General features: G+C 43.6%; 1 protein-coding gene across 1 annotated transcript in view; it reads right to left on the bottom strand.

Moving 5' to 3' along the window:
- The window catches only part of LOC126533788 (sulfotransferase ssu-1-like), a 33,254-nt gene extending 28,039 nt beyond the window's left edge, over window positions 1-5,215 (bottom strand). The window contains exon 1 of the mRNA XM_055072367.2: window positions 5,078-5,215. The gene's annotated coding sequence lies outside the window, so the exon portion shown is untranslated. The remainder of the gene's footprint in view (window positions 1-5,077) is intronic.
- Window positions 5,216-9,954: the final 4,739 nt, after the last annotated feature.

The following is a 9,954-nucleotide window of genomic DNA, read 5'->3' as shown; positions in this document are numbered from 1 at the left end:
CGCAACTATTTTGGAGTAAAGAAAAATACTGAAAGCTTTTAATACCACTCTTCTTTTTTTCTATGGAGCTTCGTATTGCCTAGTTAAGTTTACGAATGTGCCTGGTTTGGGCGGGCGTTTCTTCGACATTTTCTGGAAGAAGCAGATGTCTAGCCCCCGTATTCAGAAATGTATCTTAATACAAAGCTCATGCTTGACTTGATATAAACGACGCCTGGTGCGAACGTCCCCCAAGACGCTCACTGCCTTTCTTTTGGTGCGTTCACGACTTGCGTCGTTTAGATCAAGTCAAGCATGGGCTTCAAGTTATGATGCATTTCTGCATATGGGGGTAAGCGTGCACAATTCCGGGCAACGCACTGTGCCATTGACACTGAGAGAAAACGGGGAAAACAGAGTTAACCACTTATGCTCCTAAACTTTCGCGTACCTGTGGTGTGCGTGTATCGTGGAAGAAGAAACAGCGCAAACACAAGGACGAAAAAAAGCATCAACCACACCAGCGCTTCGTGGTGTGGCATGTTTTTGCGTCGTCCTTGTGTTGCGCTGTTTCTTCTAAAATGCTCAACCAACTAGCCGGCAAGTCCATCCTGTGCATATATAAATTGAACACACGCATGAGTGTAGATGGTCTTCGAAGCTTTTAGAACGAGCACTGCCACAGGATACGAGCAGTGCACGCGTAACAAGTGGACACATTAGTCATTTAAACATGCGTGCCAATGCATTTGACGCGGCTAACGGCATAAGCAGTCTCCAAATGCTGGAATGCATGCGCTTCAAAAAGCTAACGATCCGCTGCTAATGCAGGACAACAGCTCACAGCGGACTGAACCAAACTCTAAACTAATGCACTTGAAAAGAACGCCTACACGGCAACGTGAGGCACGTCGAAATGCCTGGTACTGGCGTCGCTGTTGCTCACCAGTATACGCGCGAATTAAATTCACATACGTGGATGGTTGGCGCAATACTTTGTATCCGCTTATTTTGGAGAACATGGACTGGAGAAGCACTCGATCATGAGCTGAACGGCACATTTGTTATTTTCCTGCGGTGACGACAAGCCTTGAATAGTTCTCACGTTGTCGTCTACGTTGTCTTCCTTCGTTAGTCGTAGCAAGGAATGGAAATGATGCAAACGCACACGTATTCCAGTACACAACAGCACAGCACACTGCAGAGAAACCCCACCCACCACAGCCGATTCATCAAATACGTTTGGTATATATATAACCTCTAAAGGAACACGACTGGGCGTGGCGGCGCTGTGGTGTAGTGGTTATGATGTGTGCTTTGAATTGTACAAATGCGAGTGTACGCGGGTTCGAATTCACACGATGTATAGAGCATTGTGATTCTTGATAAGTATGTGATTCCCTTGACAACTGTATTCTAATTAGATTGTGTGACTCCTGATTGTGAAATTTGCGAAGATATTTGCAGATTAAGTGTTAATTCGCTTTTTTTTCTCCTCAGTGGCGTTCGTGACGCATACGCATAGGCCGCTTCAGAGCAGTCACGCCTCACGGTAGGCAACAAATAGCCAGGAAAAAATGACTTTAAAATCCTGCATAACTTTGCTCACGCCTATTCTGAAGGCCGCTTGGAATCGGGTCAGTGTCTCTGAGGAGCCGCCTAGGGAACAGTATATCAGCGGCCCTAATTTGATCTGATTTCCTGCCTGCATGCGTGACCAGGACTTGGCTAAGAGGGTATTGGGAAGAGTACTAGCACTCTGCTCTGAAGGAGTACAAGCACTCTGTTTGGGGGAGTAGAAGTACTCGGTCTGGCGGTGTACTATTAACCCTGCGGGGAGAGTATTAGCACTCTGCGGAAGAGTACTAGCACTCCCTGTGGGAAGAGTATTATCACTCTACGGAAGAGTACTAGCAATCCCTTGCGGTGGAGTAACAAAACTCTGTCAGGAGGAGTTGACCTACTCTCTCTCAAAGAGGGTCGATCTACTCTCGAAAAGAGAGTGAAATATGGGACAAGCAGCTACTCCCTCAAAGAGAGTGCCCGGCACTCCCTTAGTTTTTAGAGTGTACTACGCGCCACCCTTGCTATATAGTGGCTATAGCAATGCGCTGCTGAGGTCGAGGTCCTGGGTACGACCTCAAGCGGTGCGGCAAAAAATGCAAAAATGTTCGCGTGCTTCAATTAAGGTGCAAAGACCTCAGGTGGTCAAAATAAATCCTACTACGGCGTGCTTAATACTACTATCATGATTATGGCACATAAAACCGCAGAATTTGTGTAATTGACTTTATTTTTTCCTACTAAGGCGCTTCGATTTTCTTTCGCATCCAGATTCACAGGGTCTGAATGAGACTAACAGCTCCGCATCGAAAAAAAAAATTAAGAATTTAATTGCGCGTTCTAGACGAAAACGGCAGTTTCACGCAAAAAAGAAATTTTCGGGTCATACCCAACAACTGAACATCATGAACGTGCAGTGAATGCATTGAAATAATTTTTGGAATGTTCAAGAATTCGGGAAAATTATGTCAGCGATGTAACATGTTTTCGTATGGGTTATAGCTTGCGGAAGTACCCCGTGCGGCACTATACTGTCTCTAAGAAGTGTCCCTTGATCTCGAACTTGATGTTGTCACAACCAGTGATGTAACCTCGTATATGGACACATTGTAAACAGTCTGTGCGTTTTTTTTTTCAATGATATGTGACCTCCGACTGACTGCTCTATAATATAATTTTTTTATCTATCAGCTATTATAGGACCTGACGTTAGTTCCTGCGCTAACTGTGCGTTCTAAAGAACAATGTACTAGTTCTAATTTTATGTGCTCTTTCCTTCACCACATTCCGACTTTCATTTACAGTTTGCATTATTAACGATACATTTTATGTTATTATTTTGTTTGGTATGTTTATTTGTCTGTTTGCTTTAGCATTTTTTTGCGCTAAATATGCTTTCTGTTTGTTTTAGCCGGCCTTTTTTTCTACGTACAATTTCCCTAAGCCGGAAATAGAAGCGGCCATCACCCATAGTTGGAACCTCTACCACACAAACATTTATAAAAAAATTAGCAAAGAAGAAGCAAGAACCAAACGTCAAGAAATTAAAAAAAAAAATAAGCGTTGCCGTTATCGATCATTGTCGTGATATCTCAAGTGGTGTAGTTTCCGCACCGTAGTCCGCGTTCTTTCAAAGTTGTTGAAGCGAAATATTGCGGTGTGCGGACTATATATAGGTTCCGACTATACATGATTTTATTTTTGAAGGCGGGAAGCACGCTTCGAGAAAACGAGTTCACAATCAGGCGTGCTATGACTGTCGCTGCGTAGGATCAATATTTCCAGCCCATATTGGTACTAAGCGACACGCTGGTTGTGCTGCGTAAGTGGGTACTTTTCAGTGTTTAATCTTGTCAGCACATGCGCGAACCGCGTTAGAAACGCTTCCACGAATTTATACGCATTCGTAAACGCAAAAAAAAAGTAGAGATGTGGGCTGTTTCCCAGGAAAATAGGAAGGGAATTCCTGCGCAGAGGAAGGTACGAAGATGCAGGAGTCCGGGATGGCCAAATATGTAGAAAAGCATGCAGCGCAGGTTGCTTCTCTACTGTGTACTGAAGCGTCCCCGAGGACTAGACAGTCGTGAGTGGACTGTCTATTAAAAAAAAAAGCCTTTTAGACCCAAATCGGCCTCTGCGATCTACACACCGGGCGCGCACTATAGTCCAAAAAATACAGTACGTACAACCCGAGCAGACGGAAAGAATGTGTTCGGTTTGGTTCCTTGCTCTGTCCCTGTGCGGTCTGGCTATACGTATAGTTGCTCGCCGAGCGTCAACAGATAATTTGTTTGTGAATACTAATTCAAAAATAGTTGAATTTTCATTGTGGTCTAACGTATAGCGCTTATTTGTACTTTATTGCTTCGTTCAATCCGAACGAAGAATATAAGGACAGAACTATAGCTAAAATGCAGTAGAACCACGGCAATGTAAAAACGGAAGTATGCCATTGCTGCTGGCAGTTACATACGGCGAATGCATCGGCGATAAAAGGAGGTATTTTCTAAGTTCTCGAAGACTCACGGGCTCATAAGCAACAAAGTGCAGGCGCTAGGAAGCCGCAACTCAAGCGCGAGCATGAGCCATTAAATTGATTAATTGGAGCCGCACTTATTAGTTAGCCCATTCGACAGCTGCATGTTATTGTTCGATTGAGAAGTTGCACCTATTGACGCAAAATAAGCGCACAGGAAGACTCACAAGAACAGCCGAGAAAGACACAAGACAGGAGCTAACTCGCATCTATTTTATTTGCAGCCACGCCAGCAAATATATGCAGGAAGGATGACATGCGCAGTGCATAACAACAATGGAAAAATGTGATGACAAGGTAACCCAAATCATTAAAACTACAACACACGTTCAAGAAACTCGATTTATGCCCTAAAGAGCTTCACAGACGTATCGCTCACACATTTATCTCCCCTTTTACTGATATAAAAGGCTTCGAATAGTTCACGCGCTGTCTTATCGCGACCTTTGCCAAGGATTCTTACGTCGCTCAGTCGCGGTTCACACGCTGTGCAATTGGCGCAATGATCAGCCAAATTTGTCCCACCTCCCATAATAGCCCTCAAATGACCCCTGCCAGGTCATTAACGCAGCGCCCAGTCTGGCCTATGTAAGCCAGCGCCCAGTATGGATCATAGGTCAACGTGATCTCGTACAGGACCCCCGTACAGCAGTTAACAAACTGCTTGGCATGCTTTTTTCGGCTGTTTGTGTGTGTCTTCCTGTGCGCTTATTTTCCGTCGATCTGCAGTGCACCATCTAGCCCGTCTGCAGGTGTCGTTAAATGTTGCACTTAACGCACAAATGCAAAATATATTCGCTGGCGTAGAAAAGCGTAAAACCTGGCACCATCTACCCGTACGTTCCATCGTATAATATACACGCAGCTGTGGAAGGTCGTGGCCACCTTCTATACGTGCTACATGGTACGCGCTTTCTCATTCCTGGCAAGCTTTATCATGCGTATGCATTGCGGCAGCAAACATCACGTATCGCCTGTAGTCGTGGCGTAATGACTCACGGATGAAGGTCGCCGGCGCCTATAGCAGTACGCCTTCCCCGACGAACGGCGTCTCGCGAGAAGCCCTCGACGCCGCAAGTGTGCCGCAGCTTGGCTGCTTGCTTGATGCCGCGCAGGCGTCGCGTGTGAGGAAATTGAAGACGGCGTCAAGGCCGAATCCACTACGTCGCTTGGAGGGGAGGCAGCGTATAAAACAGCGCCGTTACGGACGACGGGACAGTTTCTTTCACATGTTGCGATTTTCGTCGCACCGGAAGTGCGATTTCCATGGTTTGCGATGAAAATCGCAGTCGCAGTGCCGACCCACCGATTTTCGGCTGCAACAGTCGCACCGTTGCAGCGATCGCTGCCATTTTCCGTCGAAATTGCCCAGAGAGCTATCGCGGAGCTATTTCGCCGGTTTGTTTTGGAAAATGGCGTCTCGCACAACAAGTGCAATGCGTGGAGACGTGGATTGCCGAATTCGGTACGTACGGGAAAGGAGAATAAAAAAACTTGTCCTGCAGATTCCATTCTCCCGTTTCTAAGCGTTTGTTGACACGCTACGCAGCAAATGAAGTGCATTTTCACGTTTGCGTCGTGCGCATTTGCGAGTTGTCAGTACTAGGAGGTGTTCGATCCCCGCCAGACGATGAGGTCGTCACAATTTTCTTTTGTTCAGTAGCATGCAAAAATCGCGCTTACGGAGCAGCTTGAATTATTTCAGCCTCGGTAGGGGCAAATGACAAGACAGCAAAGAACAAAGTACCCGAAGTTTCAACGTTGTGCTGAACGCGGTACCGTTCAGTTGCACTTTCTTGTCGGTTTTCAAGCGTGAATTTCTCTATGCATCTTGAAAGCTTATTTATTATTAAATTTGACAGAGCAAAAGTGTAGGCTATCGCAATGAATTTGCTACAATAGCATTAAATCCGTGGCTTGAATAAAATATTACATGCACGTTAAGTTGCACCTCTACTCCGGAGAATTTTTTTTTCTTGCACAGAAACCAATAAACATTGACTATGTTGCGGACTTTGTATCCTTACTGCATCTGTATTAACACTTGCTTTGAAAGGTAATTAACTCTACAGCTAGTAGATTAAGTAAATTACTTGCTTCCTGTAGTGGCACCGTGACAACGTACCCTCCTGCACCGTCATGTAAAACTTATGCAACAATGCGAAAAGCAGGCGAACGGCCTGTTCTTGTGGAGATAAAACAGTATAAAACGACACGCTCAAGAAAAGTAAATCAACACTGCGCAGTGAAGTCAGCCAGTACAAGCAGTTCTAGCACCTTTACAGCTGATGAAGTGTGCAGAAACATTCATGCCTTACATGTTTCTAATAAGTTCGTAATCACATATATTAGTGTGTAAACCCATATAACGATATCTGCTGTGATTACTCTTTATAAGTAATGAAATACTATGCTACTTGCAAGAACATATCACCCGAGGATTTTAGAACGAATTTCTGCATTTCAACTATACACAATATGTGGTTTATTCAATAAAAGACCACAAACTGGGCTTTTTTGTAATGACAAACTTATTCCAAATTTTACTTACATACAGGCAAGAAAAAAAAAATCTATAGACAAAAATATTGTTCTTCAATTTATTCACCTGCCACGGTGGCTATAGCATTCTGCTGCTAACACAAGGGGAGCGGTTGATTTGCCAGCCATGGTAGTCTCATTTCGATGGGAGTCATAGGTAAAAAAAAGTTCTTGCACTTAGATTTAGTTCATCACCTTTTATTGAACCTTTAAGCTTCAACATACTATTGCAGAGGGGGGCATGCTTATGCAAAATCTAACACCAATAGAAAGCAAAGGGCAGAATTGTAAAACAACCATCTTCCGTGATAATTCAATTCAGTAAATATTCATTGCATCAATATGTATTGTTCAACAGCACTGCACAAATAAGCATAATCAGGTATAGCAAGTACTCTGTCAGGAAGCTGGTTCTACAGATGTATAAATGACAAGGCATGAATGCTCATACTACGTCGCACACATAGCGCAAAGAGTATTCCCTTCTGGCAGATATGAGTCGGCCATAAGCAGCAGAGACCTTATTGCAGGACATTGTGTAATACCGCTTATGAAAGAATGAAGAGAGTGAAGACCCTGCATGGATCCACCAGATACTGTCTGGGCCTGCACATCACACAAGATTGTCAGGAAAATCAGGAGATTGACACGCGGCTTGTAAGCTCATGGCCAGAAATTAAATTGCAGGATACATAGCCGTGCAGATATTTCAGGACACAAGCGGGCTCATAAGCCCGACATAATAACTGAAAACTGGATGAGTTTGTGTGTATTCATTATTAACTAAAGTGCAACAGATAGACAACAGACAAGAACGAAGTGCTCTGCGTGTTCACTTTGTTCTTGTCCATCGTATTTCTGTTGCCCTATAGTTAATGAATTCATAAGGCTGCACAGGAGAAGAATGATACCTCTGCCCAAGGGCCCGATTTCACATCCAAATCCACGCGTGCACAGACACACACACACACACACACACACACACACACACACACACACACACACACACACACACACACACACACACACACACACACACACGCACACGCACACGCACACACACACACACACACACGCACACGCACACGCACACACACACACACACACAGACACACACACACACACACACACAAATGTTGCAAGAGTGCATAGCATGAACCAGTATCAACAGGATGAGGACTAACTTTCAATTGAGGTTCATTTGTAAAAATTTGGCGCGTTATACAAATTACCAGAAAAAAAGACAATGAGCAAAACAGGTGAAAGCAGGAGCCAACATTTCGACAAGTGAACTTGTCTTTTTCAAGGGCCACTTGTGGAAACGTTGGCTCCTACTTTCACCTAGTTGTCGTGTTGCTCATCGTATTGAATTTCCATCTCCCGCCTTCCCCGTGTTTTCCCTAGAAAAAGAAAGACATCTTTGAAGGATAGATAAAAATTGGTGCTTGATGCAGCCAAACAAATAAAAATGCTACAGAGAGAAAATACAGAAAAATTCCAAGTGCAGGAAAAAAATCTTTATAATTGCCAATCCTGCATGCCAGCACCTTTCAAGAAACACTGTTGTTATTCCAATAGACAGACTGACAGCTTGCTTATGCAAGCACATTCTTCCAGTTCCATGCCATTAGAAAAAAAAGAGTTTCCTGGAAGGTAGCCACATGCACACTTGATCACAATGTTTTTTTCCCTGGACTTGTATATCTATATGTATTTTCTATCTTTCCCGCTTTTATGTTTGGTTTCATCCAGCCTTAGTCTTTATCAGGTTTTATTGCTGTACTACTTTCTGGTAACCTTTATAGATCACTGCATTTTCACAATAAACCTTTTAAAAGAAGTTAGCGTACCCTGTTCTTACTGCTTCACGCTATACATTCTTGCTACATTGGCCAAATAAAAGATTTTATAAGGTACACAAAAGCATCATAAGGGCCATTAAAGTGACTTGTTGCAGTCTAAAAAAAATTATGATAAGCCTGGCTGCAAATGGCACCAGAGAACAGATAGAACGAACAAGAAAACCGAGATTATCTAACAACCAAAAGTTTAATGCATGCACACTATACGATGCAGACAAATGCTCAGAACAAACTCCAGAATGTTTGCATCCTGATACTTATGAAAGTGAAGTTTAATTCCATGGCTGTCAATGAGAGGGAGAAAGGAGACTTAATTGTGTTCGTGGAACAAAAACGCATTGATAAGCTTAGAGATATAGTCATTGCTTAACACTTTCGAAATGAATAATTATAGCTTGCTATCGACATTGAAGCAGCCTTTCGACAGCAAGAAAAGGAATCAGTTTTTCCACCTCTTAACATTGGATTGCACAAAATGCAAGCAGGCATAAAATTCTGCCAATATAATCTGTTTAGGAATACTAAATTGGAATAAACATTGAGACTTGCATTTGTAGTTTCCCTGGCTGAGCAATCTAGCTTGAAATGACTCCCATAAGCATGTCGTAACAATGTTGATCTAATACAGGTTAAATGCACGGCTAGCTTAAGAAATGTGGATGACTGCTATAAATTACAGTGAAGAAACTACAATATTTATTAACAATAATAATATAGTAATAATGTTTATTTCCACAAAACAGGCTAACCGTGAGCGGCGTGCGAGGCTGAGCACGAAGCTGAAATATTCTACGGCAAGTGCGCCTGCCGTGGGCCAACGATCCTGCATTATGGATAGCGCGTATTGATATGGTCTTCTTGTTAGAAGTTCCGAGATACTACAAGCGCGAGACACAGGACAACAAAGTGGACGAGAAGCGTGTCTTTTAGAATGCTATGTTACAACGTACAGGTTTCTACAAACGTGACGGTAACTGCTCGAAACATTTGATGCGTCGGCTTTTGCGCCTTTAGAAATGTTTAGAGAGGGCTCCCATATATATATTCGCAGCACAAGCACGGCGATGGACGAACCAGGCTAGCGCTAAGGCTGAATTTCACAACACAATTTTAATTCCACGTTGTAATCACACAGATCATTTGAGGCTTCGTTGAGAGGCACAGGCGGGATTTTGGGTTTGTGCTTCTTGTTGCGTTTGGCGTAAGAATATGGCTAGGAGCAGGCACCGCATATGCACAATCGCGGGCAATATACAGGCATCATTTCTCCAGAAGCTGACGCCGAGCACGGGTAGCGTGAGGATCTTGTTGGGCTGACACGACGAGTTCGTGGCAGCCGCATTCCGAATACTGCATATGCGGTGAAGGTAGCTATATGAACTTGTCGATAGGTCATCTTGTAGATTGTTGTAGCGCAGACAGAACGAAACGGTCATAGAATGTAGATGAAACAACACACAGCGCTAAACCACC

Source organism: Dermacentor andersoni, chromosome 7, assembly GCF_023375885.2.
Source record: "Dermacentor andersoni chromosome 7, qqDerAnde1_hic_scaffold, whole genome shotgun sequence".
Classification (NCBI taxonomy): Eukaryota; Metazoa; Arthropoda; class Arachnida; order Ixodida; family Ixodidae; genus Dermacentor; species Dermacentor andersoni.
The sequence above is the reverse complement of the archived record's forward strand: the minus strand, read 5'-3'. Positions and strand labels throughout refer to the sequence as shown.